Raw genomic sequence first — 19,037 nt, forward strand, 5'->3', positions numbered from 1 at the left:
TAAATTCACCACCTGATTATCCGAACTTCCACGAAGTTCAAAATAGTTGAAGGGATTTCTCCTTATATTTCTCTTTCTATATAAGAATATATAGAAAATGTTTTTCTATTCGCCTTTTTAGATAACAGCCAGAGGCAAAATCTTTGTTCTCAATACCACAGACTATAACTCAATACAGAATATAATATTATTAGGAAAACATGAATCACAAGTGAGTAATGGTATTGCTTAGAGTTTTTAGGAAAATAACAGACTGATAGGCATTTTTATCACAATATAGCCTGTTTACAATAAAAGCGTTAGCTACTTATTATTTTAATGCATTGCTAAAAGCATTACATATTACATATAATATATAATATATATAATATATATAATTACATATTTGGATTTTCAAAAATATCACTAACCCAGTAATAAAAATAACGTTCCAAACCACTAAGATTTTCTTGGAATGATTCAGCAGTTAAGCATATGGCACTTAACACTCTTTCATGAGTCATTGTTTTAGAATAACTTTCTTTTTAATGTTACAATACTTTCTTGTAGGGATTTTTGATGTTGCAAACAATTTTACATCAATCGAGGTTTTCAAAAGTTTTTCACTATTACATAAAAAGTATATTTCAGGTCTCTTTACACAACATCAGAACATTCACAAGAAATGTTATCACTCTCTCATGAAGCATGGTCATAATACACATTTGGTGGCCATTCTGGCCCCTTCTCCCTTTCATCTCAGAGAGTCACTGATGAATAGGGTAGTGATTCCACGGTCATACACGTCCCCATTATTTTTAGCAAGATCTGTAAACTCTGTGATTATGGCTTGTCTCGCTAATGGATCTAGAAACTTTTGCTCTGGTAGTCTTGGAAAATAAGTCATCGTATCACATTCCAAGTGGCTTCATCAAGCAGGGGCCATCTTTTCTGCTCATTGATCAAGGAGTCTTTTATCAAGGACTATAATTCTTTTGATACTTTTCTATTTCTTTCAGTCGGTTAAAGGCTGTGAAAATCTCCTAGGTGTATGATAATCTCCTAGGTATGAAGAGAAGTATGTGTTAATACCCACACCAGAAGAGAAGAGAGTACATTGTCTTAAACGTATACAAGGTTTGGAACTTCAAACAGACATTTGCCTAATGTCGAGACTCTTGAAGGAATGCTGTTCGCAGTAAGAGTTCTAGAAATAGAAATGTGCCCCAAACAGGGCCAGAAATACCACAAAAGAACTAGCCATTCTCATGGGACTCTGGTTTGGGGAAAGAAAATACTTTTTGTGAAAAATTAAATCCTAGTTTGATCTCCACATAGCGACATAATACAAAAATACTATCAAAAGGTTGTGGGGGTACCTGGGTTGGCTCAGTCGGTTAAGCGTCTGACTTCAGCTCAGGTCATGATCTCACGGTGCGTGGGTTTGAGCCCCACGTGAGGCTCTGCGCTGACAGCTCAGAGCCTGCTTGGGACTCTCTCTCGCTCTGTCTCTCTGCCCTCCCCCCCACTCACATGTGCTCTCTCTCTCTCTCAAAATAAATAAGCTTAAAAAAGGGGGGGGTCATGGACCCCCCCAAGCTGGTAAATTAAGAGAAAATATATTTGAGGTACATGAAATAATTGGTGAGTCCAGCCAAGGAAAATGCAAAACCATGCCTTTTGTGCTCCATGTCAGGCAAGGCCATGGAAGCTCCTGCCAGACCAATTTTCCCACAAATAACAGCTATACACTTGGATAAATTTTTTAAAACCTGCCTGGAGGTAGCAGAGAGTGAACAAAAGCAGGAAGTTTATAACAGAGAATCAGTTCGGAAGAAAGAATGGCCTGGAGTGATTTTCCTGTTTTTTTAATGACTTAAGCCTGAGAGTCAGGCTGGGTTCAGCACTGACAGGGTAAAACACTGATGGAAATCCATACTTTTTCTGGCCTTCAGAAACACAGGACAGGGTTTGGAATAACAATTGCCACTAGAAAGTGAGGAAGATATTCCGAAAAGAACAGAGCCAGAGAGAGGTGGAGTTCTATGTAAAAAGTTTGGCCAACTGACTGGCTCATTTTGAACCGTGCAAACTCACAGAATTTTAAAGTGAATTTTGAGCTGCACCAAAAAGGCAATGTTTATCAGTCCAAAATGATTAATTGCCTGCTGAAACTTAGAAAATCAGCACTCTATTTGGGAATACAACAGAATTCAGAGTCTCTAAACCTTCAGAGTATTCAGGAAACAATAGATTCAGCCAACAGATGAAGAAAGGACAAACAAACCCATTCTCAAGAGAAAAGACGATCATCGATGGACACCGATTCCCAAATGAACACGTATTGGGATAAGCGGACCGGGTTTGGTTTTATGTGTTTTAACTCATCTCAGTGGCCCAAAAGAAAATATGCTCTCAAAAAATAAAAAAAATACCAAAAAAAGGCTGAAAAATTCTCAGTTTGGCGAAAGCTCTAATTTAGAGAATCAAGGGACTCGCTGAATCCCAAGAGAGGGTGTGCACAAAAATGAGTAAGCACATCATAGTCAAAATACTGAACACCAAAGAAAAAAGTGTTTTAAAATAAGCCAGAGAAAAATGATACATTACCCACATGCAAAAAAAAAAAAAAAAAAACTGATTCAAATATTTTCTGATTTCTTGTTAGAAATTTTGGAGTCAGAAGACAGAGGCACAGCATAATAAGTGCTGGAGGAGAGGGAAAAAAAAAAAAAACCTGTCAAGCCACAGTTCTACATCCAACAAACATATTCTTCAGGAAGGTAAAGACCATCTCAGATAAGAAGACAAAGACAGGGGACAGTAGTGACTTGGACCAGGAAGAAATTCACATCGTCAGGGAAGAATGGAGCATAGCAGAAAATGACATGGCTGTTTGCACGAAGTATCCTAGGAAACCCACAAAACAACTACCGAAATCCAAAATTGAATTTACAAAGATCAGAAATCAATTGCGTTACTGCGCACAATCAGCAGACAATGGGAACTGTAACAAAATAAAGCATTAAACGGATATAAAAGTTGTACAGATGCCCCAACACAGGGCTCGTCGAACAACAAAGGCGGCTGAAGATGAACTGAAAAAAATGACACCACGGGAAACAAATCAGCACCAGGAAAAGCGAACAGAAGCGACAGACACGGGGTCCCTGCTGGAAAGAGGGAGCGCGTCACCTGAGCCTGGAAGAAAGGCTACCTTGTTATAAAGCGGCAGAAACTTGGCCACGTTGTGGGTTCTACCACTGGGTGGAAAGTGGAACTTGTAATCAGTGAACTTGGGTATTGAGCTGAGATTTCCGAGCAGAACTGGAAGGTGTCACCTGGTTTCTCCTTGCTTTTTGTAGTTAAATGCTAAGAAAGGGAGAAACTGAGCAATGAGCTGTTAAGCGAAAAGAAACCAGCACTCGATGATTTGGAAAATTCTCAGTCTTTCCAGATAGCCTGCTCTAGAAACAGGGCCAAGGGTGTGACTGGAAAACCATTTGTTAAAGAGACTAGATGTGGGACTCGTGGATCCAGTCGACCTTCTCTGGCTGGTTATCCAGGAAGGAACGGCGTAGAATGCTCACATTTAAAGGAGCTGGTCTCTGACGTCCCCTGGAGGCTGACAAGGTTCTCGAGAACTTTGTATCGGCAGAACCACGGCCAGCATGGAATGACAGGGACAGACAAACAGAATGACTTCCAGGGCAGGGCTGTGGAGCCAGATACCACAGAAGGCAAACCTGCCATCCTGGAAGGCCCCAAGGACAGAGCATCAAACCACAGAGGGTCGTTCTCAGCCTTAACCTAGTGGAGCTTTCCTGGAGGAGTCAAGAACTTTCTCTAGACCAGTCCCCTCCCCAACTCTCCACCCCCACCCTTGTTCTTTCCATTAATCCCTTTTGGATGGAAATGGCGATCCTATGCTGTCCCACCATTGTACTTTGGAAGCAAATAACTTGTTTTCTGGCCCCACTGTTCTGCGGAGGGAAAGAAATTTGGGCCCAGAATGGATTCGACCAAGAGTCCTACTCATACCTGATTTAGAGCATTTGGATAATGAGATTTGGAACTTTTTCCAAAGGGTAATATTTAGATGAGGTTTGGATGTAGGGTTAATGCTGGAATGGTTTAAGACTTTGGAGGATGCTGAGATGGGGTGAATGTATTTTGCACATGAGAGAACATGAATTTGGGGGTGCCAGGGGTTGGACTCTACTGGGTTGAATAGTGTACCCTCCCCTCAAAAAATTTCTGTGTCCACCTGGAACCTGCGAACGTGACCTTATTTGGAAACAAGGTCTTCGCAGGTGTGATGAAGTTAACATGAGGTCACACTGGATTAGAGCAGTCCCTGACCCAAGTGTCCTTACAGGAAGGAGGAAATTTGAACAGGGACACGCATGGGGAATAAAGCCATGTGAAGCCAGAGGCAGAGATTGGAGTGATGTTATCATAAACTAAGAGACACCAAAGATTACCAACAACCACCAGAAACCAAAGAGGCAGGGAACAATCCTTCCAGGTTTAACACCTGACAACACCTGGATTTCAGACTTCTGACCTTCTGAACTGCGAGAGAATAAATTTCTGTTTTAATCTACCTACTCTGTGGTAGTCACCTTGGGAAACTGGGACAAATTTATGGAAGTGAATGGCTTGCATTAATGGGAGTACAAACAGAGCATCGTTCGTGAAATAACTAATCTAAGAAGAAATAAAATTATTATTGCCATTGACTTATAGGATCATCCTCACAGGACTTTTAAGAGAATAGATAAGCAATTAACAGGAAAAGTAACATTGAAAAACTCTCTGTGCTCCAAATCAGGACTCAAGTAATGTTACTACACACCAACAAAAACTCAATTGTAATATAATAATAATCTAATAAATATAAATAAATATTTCACAACAGCTACTACAAACTCTAAAGTGCCTATAAATAAGGGGTTTTTTAAAATATATTTTTAAACATTTATTTATTTTGAGAAAGAGAGAAAGAGGGTGAATGAGGAAGGGCAAAGAGAGAGGGACAGAGAGAATCCCAAGCAGGCTCCATGCTGTCAGCACAGAACCCAACTTGGGGCCCAATCACATGACTATGAGATCATGACTGAGCCAAAATCAAGAGTCAGATGCTTTACTGACCGAGCCACCCAGGTACCCCTATAAATAAGTGTTTTTAAATAATACGATGTTCGAAGTCTTTGTTTTAGTTGGTCGACACTGCTATGCCAGAATCCAAAATGAAGTAGCTTAAACAGTAAACATATCTCACAGTTCTGGAGGCTGGAAAGTCCACGATGAAAGTGCCAGCTGATTTGGTTCCTGGTTTGGGACCTCTTCCTGGTTTGCAGTGAGATACTGACTTGATGTGTCCTCACATGGTACAGAGAGAGAGAGATTGCATGCTCTGGTCCCTACGTCCCTTATTAAGGCCACCGATCCCACCATGGGGACTCCACCCCCATCCTCATGCAAACCCAGTTACCTCCCAAAGACCCCATTCCCAAATACCATTACACTGAACATTAGGCTTTAAGACACTCAAACCGTTAGATAGATAGATAGATAGATAGATAGATGATAGATAAATAGACAGATAATAGGTAAATAGATAATAGATAGATAGATAGATAGATAGATAATACATATAGATAGATAGATAGATGGATAATAGATAGTAAATAGATAATAGATAAATAGATAGATGGATAGATAATAGATAGATAATGGATAGATAGATAATGGATAGATAGATAATAATAGATACATAGATAATAGATAGGTAAAAGATGATAGATAATAGATAGATAAGTAGGTAGATAGATAATAGATAAGTAGGTAGACAGATAGATAATAGATAGATAGATAATAGATGATAGATAGATAATACATAAAGAGATAGATGGATAATAGATAGGTAGATAGATGGATAATAGTTAGATAATAGATAGATAGATAGATAGATAATAGATACATGATTGATAGATAATAGATAGATAGATAGATAATAGATACATAGATACATAGATAATAGATAGATGGATAACAGATAGGTAAAAGATGATAGATAATAGATAGATAGATAGATAGATAGATAGATAGATAGATAATAGATGACAGATAGATAATAGATAATAGATGATAGATGATAGATAGATAGATTTTAAGGAAAAAGAGAAGAGAAATAGATACATCATTTTCAAAGTTCTAATCAAAATTTCTTAAGCGGATTTCAGAGAATTACATACACACATATCTAAAAATCATCCTAGGAGCTCCTGGGTGGCTCAGTCAGTTAAGTTTATGATTCTTGATTTCAGCTAAGGTCATTATCTCAGTGGTTCGTGGGTTCGAGGCCCCCGTCAGACTCTGCTCTTATGGCATGAAGCCTGCTTTGGGTTTTCTCTCTCCCTCTCTCTCTGCTCTTCCCCTGCTCTCGCTCTCTCTCTCTCTCTCTCTCTCTCTCAAAAATAAATAAATACAACATTTAAAAAATAAAATAAATTAAAAATAAAAATCAGTCTACAAGAGTAAAAGGAACTCAAAATTATTTGAAGAAGAAGGTATCTGCCCTTCAATAGGTCAAGAATTACTGTAGGTCTCCCTAGGACTCAATGAAACTACCCCTCTAATAAAAATAAATAAATAAAAACTTTAAAATATCACAGAGATAGGAAAACATATATCTACAGTAACTATAGTTTTGTAGTTCACAGTAGATTCGATCACCTATGTAACATGGAAATGATTCGACCTTCTTTTGAATTCTTGTTTAGAACCAGCTTAAATGGATAGTGTTGTTTGTAAAGCTCCCTAAGCATTCCTTGTGTTTAGTGACTGAGGAAAATATCACAGGCTAGTGAGGAGTTTATTCTAGGCCCAAGGAACTGTGTGAATTAATAAACCAGAAACCAGTCTGGAGCTCTTGTAACACCTGAGACACACAGGCTGTGTAACATCACACGGTTCTCTGAGAAGTTCCCCACGCTTCCTTAAGTGTCCGACGCAAGCTTTCCTTGGGCAAGGCTAAGGTAACTGAAGTCCGTTCCTCCTTCAGAACGTGCATGGTGAATTGGAGAGGCCACATTTGTCCTGTGCGTGGAACCCACCCTGGAAGAACAAATCAAAAGGCCCTTCAAATCAAAACTCCTCCTCAATAACAAAAACAACCACATTTTTAGATCCTCCATGCATCTCAAGGTAATTATGATATTGATGTTGTCCCAACTTGCGAAAATAATATTTAAAAGCTTCTACATGACGCGGTTCATCCTCCAGCATCATTTCCACTGTTCAGGAACATAGAGTCTGAATTACTTCGATGGGATATAGATGCTCAGTGTTTACAGATGAGGGGACCTAAAAATGAAGATTCTTATTCACCGTTTCACATTGACTCCCGGCCAAGAACGTATAGGAGCCCAGAGCTCCTGGAGCCGTGCGTTTGCTTGGACAAGGAAAGCACGAGGAATTGTCACCACCTCCTGTAATGACTCCTGCCAGATGGCCACGGATGAAGACCAGATCTGTTTTGTTTGTCTCCTTTTCCTTAAACTTGCCCGTGTCATGTGAAAGTCAGGAGTCGGATTTTTTTAATTAGTTTCCATACTCTAGAACTAAAAGATAAATAGGAGAATGAAACCAATGACTGATTATACTTTTGAATTCTGGCATCCCCTCCTCTCCCCCCAGTCAGTAAAGGAGAAGAAACCAGTAGAAAGTTTGAATCATTTTTAACACCCCCTCCCAAAACCGGAATGCCTGTAACTTGCTTTCTGGTTAGGCTGCTTAATCCATCTGTATCAATAAATTCTAGAGACCGTGAAATTACAATCCCTTAGTTTTCCAAGTCCTCTTTCCTTATGTGAAGATTATTCATAAATGTAAGTACTCACTCCCAATCCTGTTAAGTATGAAATATTTTAATAGCTGATTTTTTTTTTTTGTTTTATTGCCTAGAATTAAATGGCTTTTTCACAAACAGAGTTAACATTTTGTTTAGCCAATTTTATGTTGTTTCACAAAAACACAGACGAAAGGCGGTGGGACTGGGAACGGAAGAGGGGTAAAAGTGAAGTGTAGCCGAATTTAATATTGTAACTTATCACAAGGGAAGCACACGGCTCTGCGCGGTAAAAGCAGCACAATGTGTCCATCTACGGATCAATATCCTTCACTTCACTGGTGCCACTGTGATCAGAGATATTGAAGACCTCACATAGGAAAAGAAATATGGGGAGAAAGTTGGTAAGAAGAGTTAAGAGAGCAGGAAATGATAATTAAGCCAGTAAAGGTTGGAGGCGGGGGGTTGGAGAAGTTGTTTTCTTATTTTTTTAACTTTCAAATCTTTAACTTGTGTAGTATTTTCTGCCGACAGCCAATGAAAGGTTAAAATTGGGCTGTTGCTACTGGAGAACGAAATTACTGATCGTTAGGAAAGTCCTCGGAAGCCCGGACACAAAGGTTCATCCCTCGGGGCAAAAGTTCCACCAGGGAAGACAGCCTTGCTGACCGCCCTTCACCTCCATGTCACTTATTTTGCGACATCTTTCCAAATATACAAGCATCTGAGAAACTGGGGGTGCGCTTAGGTTGGGGATCAGGAGCTTGGGTCCCGGTGAAGGGGCCATACGACCTGGGGTGCTCTCAGCCTCGTGTCCCCATCTGCCAGTAGAGGCTAGTAGAAACCCCACCCCCCTCCGCCACCCGTGGGAAGGACTCGATTAACGCACTGCCAGCACTCAGCGACAGGACCGTCAGGAAACACGCACTCATTAAACATGAAATCCTTCTCTCCCGTCCTCCCCAGCCTCTCCTGTCCCCACCAGTCCTCCCCAGCTTCTCCTGTCCCCACCGCCCCCACAGGCTCATCGCTAGTCTTGTCCTGAGGGCACGCCAGAGTCTTGCAGAGAAATGGGGCCATGCTTCTCATTGACCTTTAACAAAAAGACTGCACCTTTGAAAAAGAAGAAAGAAAGGGCTTAGGCTACATTGATTCTCTTGAATATTTTCCTGATGAGATGAAGGCATCTCAAAACATCATGTGAGTTTTCAGCTAACTTATGGACATTTTTCTCCCCTAGAATAGATGAACTAAAAAAATTGAAGAGGTGTTTTTTTTTTTCAAGTTTGATTTTTTTTTTAACTTTTCTTTTTTTTCGAGAGAGAGAAACAAAAAGACAGAGTGTGAATGGCAGAGAGAGAGGGAGACACAGAATCTGAAGCAGGCTCCAGGCTCCGAGCTGTCAGCACAGAGCCGGACGCGGGGCTCGAACTCACGAACCGCGAGATCATGACCTGAGCCGAAGTTGGACGCTCTACCGACTGAGCCACCCATGTGCCGCTCAAGTTTGATTTTTAAAGCGATAGCTGAATATATGATGTTAACTATCTCTAAACTGTTTTGTTTTATATACTTTTCCTTTAGAATCTAATTCTGTCTCTCTCCTTGCGGTTTTGCCAAAAGGCTCATAGGTCACATGAATTAACTTCACAAAAATACCAGGATCAGGATATATGTAGTCACCACATGTCACAGTTAACAAAGAGGTAATTACGTCTGTCTCCAGTGACTTGGATCTTGCCTCTAAGTGACACGCTTGGATAGCGCAGATGCTGTGACTTTCCAGAGGGAAATACCTCAGAAAAGGAGAGCCTCTGAGTTGGTGTCTCGGGACCTCCCACACTTCGTGTCTTCTGACGAATTCTTTATGTATGGGCACGATAGCAAGGCAATTGAAGAATGTCACAATTACGCTTACAATTTGCATTTTATATTCGTCAACTCATTCACAGCCCAGCGCGTAGTTTTACTGACTCTAGTCTATGTTCTTTGGGATAGCAGGGTCCCAACTGAACCCAACATAGACACTTCTCTAGGAAACACGGTAAAAAGGTGCATGTAAAAGTAACAATATCGTAAGATAGAAAATAGTGACCACTGAATCAGGACCTGGGAGGTATACAGAGATGTAGATGATATGTTTTGTTTATGTATTTCATGTCCGGAACAAACAACAACACATTATATTTAAAAAAAATTTTTTTAACATTTATTCATTTTTCAAATTTTTTTTTTTAACGTTTATTTATTTTTGAGACAGAGAGAGACAGAGCATGAACGGGGGAGGGTCAGAGAGAGGGAGACACAGAATCTGAAACAGGCTCCAGGCTCTGAGAGGTCAGCACAGAGCCCGACGTGGGGCTCGAACTCACGGACCACGAGATCATGACCTGAGCCGAAGCCGGCCGCTCAACCGACTGAGCCACCCAGGCGCCCCTAACATGTATTCATTTTTGAGAGACAGAGAGACAGAGTATGAGCGGGGGAGGGGCAGAGAGAGAGGGAGACACAGAATCTGAAACAGGCTCCAGGCTCCGAGCTGTCTGCACAGAGCCCGACGCAAGGCTCGAACTCATGGACCGCGAGATCATGACCTGAACCGAAGTTGGACGCTTAACCGACTGAGCCACCCAGGTGCCCCAACGCATATTTTAGAGGCAAGAGTATTAAGAACATTCTGAGTACAAACAGAAGTGGCAAATCATGACATAAACGTAGAGCTAACCCCGGCCAAGACTACCTGCCTTCCCTATCGTTTTAAATAACGGGTTGATTACGGGAGCTACGCATCAGCTTACTTGAGTCTGCCGAGTTGATTCCAAGCATGTGCATACGATGAGCATGTTTCCAAGTGCTTCTAATTTTACCTGGTAAAATACTATTTCCTGAGCCACCGTGGCCAGGCGTGAGGGCAGGAGAATAAAGTCTACACTGCAATATATATATGTTGCTTTTCTCTATGTCTACACCCTGCGTTTCCTTCCCCAGCAGCAGCACGTCACGGAAAGCCTATTGGCATATGCGACCGCAGAAACCGCCCCCCCCCAACAAACCCCAGCACCTGCCTGCCAGGTGAGCCACGACCTCTCCCAGGGCCACACCATGCTGGCCGTCACGGGGCTTCCCACGGCTAGCACGGGGCAGGTCACAGGGAGGTAGCTGCTATGGACTGGATTCGTTCGGTGTCAGGCAGTATTTAGGGTCTGGTTCCATGACTTGCGTTACCTAAGTCGCGATCGTAATAAAGATTTCAGAAAGTTCTTGAAGTATTTGTTTTAGGGAAGGAAGGATGTAAGAACAATCAAGGTGTGACGAAATCGCTTTGGACTGATTCGCGAAAGAAAATCTGAGTCCAAAACGTTTGCGCTTGTTTTCTGCTCACTTACACAGCAGTGAGCGAGGTGGAGCTTTAGTGTGAGCTCTGCATTAGGACAGTCCGTGCAGGGCATCTGGGGGCTCAGTCGGTTGGGCGTCCGACTTCGGCTCAGGTCACGATCTCGAGGGCTGGTGGGTTCGAGCCCCGCGTCGGGCTCTGTGCCGACAGCTCGGAGCCCGGAGCTGCTTTGGATTCTGTGTCTCCCTCTCTCTCTGCCCCTTCCCTGCTCCTGATCGCTCTCTCGCTCTCTCACTCTCTCAAAAATAAATAAACATTTAAAAAATTTAAAAAAAGATTTTAATCTTGCTTCTGTTAAGATTTTTATCAGTGCTATAATTCACACTAAAGCGTGAAGGGCTGCTTACATTATGTCACACCTTCCTGGTGCGTAATTGAGATGACGGAATGAATGTCCGTTCGGTCTCAGCTAGATGGGGAGGCCGAGGTGACGCGGAGGGGACTCTGGAGTGTCTACACCCCATCTCCCACCCCTGGCCTGCTTATTCGACTCATGAGTCTAGCTGTATACTGACCTATAGCATAGGTTTCCTAGCGAGCTCCCTTTTTGAAAATAAGAAGCCACGAATATTCTTTTTGAAAGCGTTAATCTCTTCTTTATCCCACGTGGATTTTGCCTCAGCGGGGAAACCACTCATGTATTCTTACATTTCTGTTTATTCCTGCACGTCAGAGCAATCTTGGTAATCTTCGTGCCTTCTGGAAACTGAGGAGAGACTTTCTACAATGCTTTGAAGAAAGGAGAAAACAGCAACGTGGATAAGACGTGAGGAGGGTGTTGAAAGACGGTATCTTCGGGAATAACAATTAGGAACCCAATAAAACCCGTTTATCTCAGGTTTTCAATGAGAAAATAATTATTTTGTTCACAAAGAGACATTACCACTATGGGCCTGAGAAATCAGCTGTGTTTAGGGTGGGGATCCCCTCCTCTGAAGTTATTTTATGTGACAGTCTTCCAGAAGCCCCCATTTTCCATCACGAGAAATGCACTTCTTGGGGCCCAGGGTAGGACTTGGGGTGGGCGGGGGGAGCCATGGCGATGGTCAAACCCACAGGTACACAGCACACTCTTCTCCGAACAGCACTACATGAGTGAGTTTTCAGATTGCTTCTGAACCTTCGAGGATGGCTGAAAGGAAGGTTCTGGGGGACTTTGAAGGAGAGTGGATCTGTAATGAGCAGGGAAAGAAAACAAAAGGCAAACATGTAAAGTTACACTGAGGCAACGTGGCAGAATGCCTCGGTTGAGGGGTTCTCCAGGGAAGGAAAGGAGGCCGACGCAACGGCCAGTTTGTCTCTGGGACTATTCTGTCTGCACCATTCCGGTAAAGAGGAAAATGAGGACACACAGAGTGCCACCCACATTCAGACAATGGCTTGCTTTCTGTTGGGGATTGCACGCATCCATCAGAAAGCAGGGGACGCTCACCCCAGTGTGTGACTCATGTCAGGGACACAGTGAATCCTTGTTGGGAGAATGAACAAAAGCATGAATACAATCATCTAATTTTAATTTTAGGATTTCCTGACATTCCAGAAAGACATTTTATGTTCTTTTAATGTAAGCAATAACACGTCTAGATGTGCTAGATTTTTTTTTACAGTCCCCAAAAATAATGCAGGAAAACAAAAGAGCAGGAATTAGGAATCCAAGCCAACTGTCACTATTTATAGCGCACTGAGAAATATCTCGCAGAACTCCTTATCAAGTGCTTTTTTTCTCCCCCCCCCCCACCCCCCACTGGAAGGATAACCTCTGATGGTCAAGGGAGTTGGAGGAAAGAACGAAAAATGATAAAATATGCAGACAGACTTAGAAATTCGGAGGAAAACCAGAGCAGGGAAAGGTATTTTAAAACAGTCTCTTCACCTAAATGGTAGATCAATCCAGTTGAAAAGTCATGTCCGTGGATTTCACAGTAACAGCAACAAACTCTGGGTTACAGAGCGTGACTTAGTGTCCTTTTGGAGAGATGCCGGGATTCGTCGCAGCGTCACTGGAACAGCCGTGCACACAGAATGAACCAGCCGAAGAACTCAAGGAACCCTGCTGTACTGCTCACAGATTTCAGTCAAGTGGCTCCCCCATGAGAAGAGCGAATGGCAAGGGCATTGTTTGCCTGGTTTGCTGGCTGTGAGAGTTTAAAACCGCTTTGGAAAAATACACAGCACACGATGGGTGTGCTTTGTGATCCTCCTTGCCCGTAGTTCACTCGTTCCACAGATGTTTTTGAGAGCCCGTTACGTGCCAGGCGATGCGCAAGGTGCTGCAGAGAGAGCGCCAGGAACGTGCATCTCTGACCGCGAAGGCTTCGTGCGTGGAGGAAGGGGAGGGGACGAGGGAGGAATAAACATACAGACACTAGAGATAAAATGTCCGGTCAGGCGAAGGGGGAAGGCAGAGGAAGCATTTGCTACTTTTTGCTACTTTTACTCTGTGGACGTGATTTTTCGGCCAAGCCTGAGGGAAGTGAGGAGTGAGCACTGAGGACACCTAGAGAAGAGGAGTCCAGGCTGAGGGAGCTGCCGTGCAAAGGCCCTGAGGCCAGCTTGTCCTTGAAGGGTGGAGAGAAGAACAGAGTCTCGGGTGGAGGAGGAGGGTGCAGAGGTCGTCGGGAGAGGACAATGCTGAGAGCGGTGTGATGAAGCGTCGGTCCCATGGACCCTGGGAGCCAGGTGAGGCCGCCAGGGAACCTCCCACAGCAGATCCTCTTAGGGACTCTGACAAACGTGGCTGGACAGTTCTAGATTTACTGAACCTTGGAAAATTCACTTGCTCTACTTTTTTTTTAATACTTATTTTTGAGAGAGACAGAGCACAAGTGGGGGGGAGAGGCAGAGAGAGAGGGTGACACAGAATCCGAAGCAGGCTTCAGGCTCCGGGCTCTCAGCAGAGAGCCCGACGCAGGGCTTGAACTCACGGACTGTGAGATCATGACCTGAGCCGAAGTCTGACGCTTGACCAACTGAGCCCCCAGGCACCCCCACTGTCGCCACTTCTGACACCAAATGTGTGGGTTTTCCACACCAAGCAGTTTGTAAGTTCTCTGTAGGTACCAACTGACTGTCCTACAGTTTGACTCCAATATGCCGCGAAGCACCCAAAGTTAGTATAGACCACACAGGTGACGGGCTCAGTCCGAACATGGCCTCCATTTCACATTGCCGGTCTCAAGTCGGGGCTCCCCAGGATACCCACACTTCTCTCTGAGTCAGCAACACATCCCCCTTTCAGGTTCAGTAATTTGCTATCAATGCTCACCAAACTCAAGGAAACAACGTACTTACATTCACTGGCTTATAAAGAATACGATAAGGGATACAGATGAATGGCCAGATGAACAGGTACAGAGGGTGAATTCTGCAAAGGTCCTGGGTGCAAGGGCGTCTGTCTCCGTGGGGTTGGCGTGTCTCATCCCACCCCTTAGGGTGTGTTTAGCAACCTGAAGCTCTCCAAACCCCATAGATTGGGGATTTTGAGAGAGGGTTCACCACGTAGGTAATGACCCAGTATTGACTCACTCTCTAGCTCCTTCTCCGCTCTCCAGAGGATGGGGTGGGGCTGAAATTTCCAAGCTTCTAATCATGGCTTGGCCTTTCTGGTGACCAGCCCTCATCCAGGAGGTCGCCGAGTGTTGCTTTGTGACAACAAACGATGCTCCTATCACCCAGGAGATCCCGGAGCTCTAGGTGAGACGCTCCTGTCTGCCCCAGTAGTCAGGGAAGTCAAGAGTTTGAGGAGTTCTGGGTCAGGAACCAAGGACAGGTAGCTCTACGTGTCTCTTACTGTGTCACACTTGCCCTTGCAAGGCTTCAAGAGCTAGGATTCTGCAACCCTCTGTCTCTGTTCAGCCTTCTTTTCTTAAGTAAATAATCAAGTTGCATAAGCTCACACAGAAGAGCACCATCATCGATATTAAAACTGACCAGTTGGGGCACCTGGGTGGCTCAGTCTGTTGGGTGTCTGACTTTCACACAGGTCATGATCTCACAGTTCGTGAGTTCAAACCCCATGTCAAGCTCTCCCTCTCTGTCTCTGCCCTTTCTCTCTCTCTCTCCCTCTCTCTCTCTCTCTCTCTCTCTCTCCCCAAAATAAACAAACATTAAAAAAATTTTTTTTTAATTAAAAAAAAATAAAACTGACCAGTTGCATGAAACCAAAACCCCACCGTTATTACTTCCTGAAACAAACCATTCTAGAATAACACCTGGCGGAGTGCTCTAGAAATATAAATACGAGCGGTAAATGGTGTTGATAGAGATGGCCGGGTGAGAGCAGACACTTGAGAGGGATGTACATTTAAATCAGTCCCACACATCTGTCCCATGACGCCTAGATCATGTCTGATGACTTACATCAATTAATTCGGATATCACACCTTCCGAAATAATATAACTAAATATCTAGGTCATTTATTTGGTGTCTACAATCACATATAGCTTCACGCCAGCTGGACACTGACTATACTGTAAGCATTCCACGTGCGTGCTGGGCGACAGGAATGGCTGGTAAGACGTTTGCAAACCCCGACACAGCACCGGGGCTGTACCTGTATCTTCCGATTTAGTTCACAAACTCCACGAGGACAGGCTTGTTTCCACCGCTCTTGGCGTCTCCTGTCTGGACGAGCGCAGTGACTTTGGCAGAGCAGGTATGAGATGACCGTGGATTGACTGAGGGAGGTAGGAAAAAACATGAAGTTCCACCAGTGTGATGGTGTGCAGTCTACTTCGCTGATAACCTCCAGCAGGGATTTGACCCGGACTCCCGTTCAGTGCTGGGTTTGCAACACGATGAGTTTGCTTCTCTTTCTTTTCCAGTTTCCCCAACCGTCAGCAGAGTGAACCCTGTCCTAACAGTGGGGAGGCCCAAAGTCCCTGGGTGTGCCTCCCCTTTAGCCCCATGGCCCGAGCACATGGGCATAGCAAGGGGATTTCACGGAAACTTCCCTGAGTCTCGTCTGCGTTGTGTCTGGTATTGAGAACTCGCGCAAATGATCGATGACACCAAGTTATTTGGGGTCTTCTCCTTGTTTGAAGAGTAGTGAGAGTTTTTCCTCTAAGAGCTACACGGGATTTGGATAGCGTAAGTGTAGACCGTAGGCATGTGCCTTTACACATGAATTTGAAGCTGCTGAGATAATTTTAAAGCTTGTTTGGAGCTTATGCAGAGAGAGAAGACCTCAGGAGAAACACTGTTCTGTATGTTGGGTTTGTTTTTTAAGTTTATTTATTTTGAGACAAACAGAGAGAGGGCAAGCAGGGGAGGGGCAGAGAAAGAGGAAGAGAGAGAATCCCAAGCAGGCTCCAGACTGTCAGCCCAGAGCCCGATGTAGGGCTTGAACCCATGAACTGTGAGATCATGACCTGCGGCGAAACCAAGAGTCGGACGCCTAACCGACTAAGCCACCCAGGTGCCCTGTATTTGGGGTTTTACCCCATAAAAGGGATAGGAAAAAATTAGTCAGTCCTATTAATTTTGCATGAATGTGCGCGGCCCATCCTTGTGATACAGTTAGCTTCTGGAGTATGTAACTTTGCTAGCTATTCAGAAACAGTACAACATTTTCCGCTGAAAGAAAGTTGTTTTGGAAAAAAAATTTCTGGGCCCACTGTAAGTTGCGCACAAGACATATGTCACTCAGAGCGAAGTGCTTTCAAACAGCGTGATGGTTGTCGTTAAACATATGTAGACAATTCTGAAATTAGATTCCTTCCTCAAAATGTCCAAACTGCATATTAAACAGGAAACGGATGGAACCGTAAAAACGGTCACGCGCTCAGAATGAGGACGTAAGTCACTACCGCTCTGACTGTCACTTCTGTTTGGCCCTTTTTTTTTTTTTTTTTCAACGTTTTTTATTTATTTTTGGGACAGAGAGAGACAGAGCATGAACGGGGGAGGGGCAGAGAGAGAGGGAGACACAGAATCGGAAACAGGCTCCAGGCTCCAAGCCATCAGCCCAGAGCCTGACGCGGGGCTCGAACTCACGGACCGCGAGATCGTGACCTGGCTGAAGTCGGACGCTTAACCGACTGCGCCACCCAGGCGCCCCTGTTTGGCCCTTTGCAAGTAATCCTTCCCTACCTGGCCGTGGATGGAGGGAGGCGGGTGCCCCGCCGAAGCACAAAGGCATCGCTTTTGGTTTGCTTTTGGTTTGCTGTCTGTTGCTGCGTTGTCCAACGAGATAGAGCAGCTTTGGACATATGTCATATTTGTACCCTTTGTCATGTGCCTATAAATACTTACGTGTATGCACATGTAAGCTAATGTATATGTGCACACATGTGTTACACCCGCAAGCATCTATATTACCGAGTGGGAAAACTCTAAAGATTTTCAAAGTTGTGACAACAAACTCAAATGATGCCATTGGGTGGCTAGAACGTTCCGGCTGGACGTCTGGAGGATAACTTTCTGCACCAGAAATTTCTGTGTTGTTCTGTGCACACAGATAAGACACTGACAGTTCAGTGTTGGAATGTTCCTTAATCTGTTCGTTGGGGTCTGGTATTGAAAGGATCAGGGACTGCTCTGGGAAAACGTTCAGTGATTCGAGCTACTCTGGGCTTATTTCTTCAGACTCGAGCATCATGAACTTGTCTTCCTACGCACCCCAGCGAAGGCAGTGGCCCGGGGCAAAGACCGAAGGTCAAGTGCGTGTTGTTTTACGAGCCTGCATCGGTTCACAAGACCAAAGGATTCGAGCTGAAGGGGATAGCAGCAATGTGAGAAATCAGACATTCCGCACATGGCCCCTCAAGACCCATTGGTGGACCCCCGTAGTTAATACACATCTGCCTTTGCGTGAATGGCAGGACGGGAGGGGGCTGGGGAGGATCAGGAACTAGTTGGAGCTCTTTCTTCCAGGATGTGAGATGTTTCTATAGTCGTGTGCAAGCCACTGGAGTATAATTTAGAAAAAGAAAATAATTATTTGCTAGCAAGGGCGATTACCGTTTTTTAAAGTTTTTTTTAAAGTTTTTTATTTTATAGTTACAAACAGAGAGGGAGGCAGGCGAATTATAAGAGACTCTTAAATACAGAGAACAAACTGAGGGTGTATGAGGGGGTGGGGGAGAAGGAGAAAGGGGACGGGCATTGAGGAGGGCACCTGTTGGGATGAGCACTGGGTGTCATATGAAAGCGATGAACCACGGGAATCTACCCCAAAAACCAAGAGCACAGCGTATACACTGTAGGTTAACCGATTTGTCAATAAGTTATATTTAAAAATAAATTAATTAATAAAATAAAATTAAATAAAAGTTTTTTGTGTTTTTTTTTTATTTTAGGGGCACCTTGGTGGCTCGTTCGGTTAAGCATGCAACTCTTGATCTTGGCTCAGGTCACGATCTTGCAGTTTGTGAGTTCAAGCCCCATGTCAGGCTCTACGCTGACCCTGCGGAGCCTGCTTGGGATTCTCTCTCTCTCCCTCTCTCCCTACCCCTCCCCTGCTCACTCGTGCTCTCTCTCTCTCTCTTTCTCTCTCACACAAAATAAATAAATAAACTTTAAAAATGTTTTTATCTTAATCCCAGTTGGTTAGCTAATATAGTGTAAGATTAGTTGCAGGTGTACAATATAGCGATTTAATACTTTCAGACATCGCCCGGTGTTCATCACGACAAGTGCTCTCCTTCGTCCCCATCATCTATTTCTCCCATCCCCCCACCTCCTACCCTCTGGTGACCAGCAGTTTGCTCTCTATAGCTAACAGTCTGTTTCTTGGTTTGTGTCCCTCTCTTTTTTTCTCCTTTGCTCATTTGTTTGGTTTCTTAAATTCCACAGATGAGTGAAATCAT

General features: G+C 43.9%; 2 long non-coding RNA genes across 2 annotated transcripts; one reads left to right on the forward strand and one right to left on the reverse strand.

Moving 5' to 3' along the window:
• Positions 1 to 6,851: 6,851 nt before the first annotated feature.
• Positions 6,852 to 14,832, reverse strand: LOC132695149 (uncharacterized). The gene is made up of 3 exons (XR_009617757.2): positions 14,520 to 14,832; positions 7,375 to 7,607; positions 6,852 to 7,101 (listed from the first exon to the last, which is right to left on the reverse strand). It is a non-coding gene; the product is annotated as an uncharacterized LOC132695149 (long non-coding RNA).
• LOC145715591 (uncharacterized) lies at positions 13,613 to 18,714 on the forward strand. The gene is made up of 3 exons (XR_014137873.1): positions 13,613 to 13,907; positions 17,815 to 17,960; positions 18,528 to 18,714. It is a non-coding gene; the product is annotated as an uncharacterized LOC145715591 (long non-coding RNA).
• The last annotated feature ends 323 nt before the right edge of the window (positions 18,715 to 19,037 follow it).

Source organism: Panthera onca, chromosome B4, assembly GCF_046562875.1.
Source record: "Panthera onca isolate mPanOnc1 chromosome B4, mPanOnc1 haplotype 2, whole genome shotgun sequence".
In the NCBI taxonomy this organism is placed as follows: Eukaryota; Metazoa; Chordata; class Mammalia; order Carnivora; family Felidae; genus Panthera; species Panthera onca.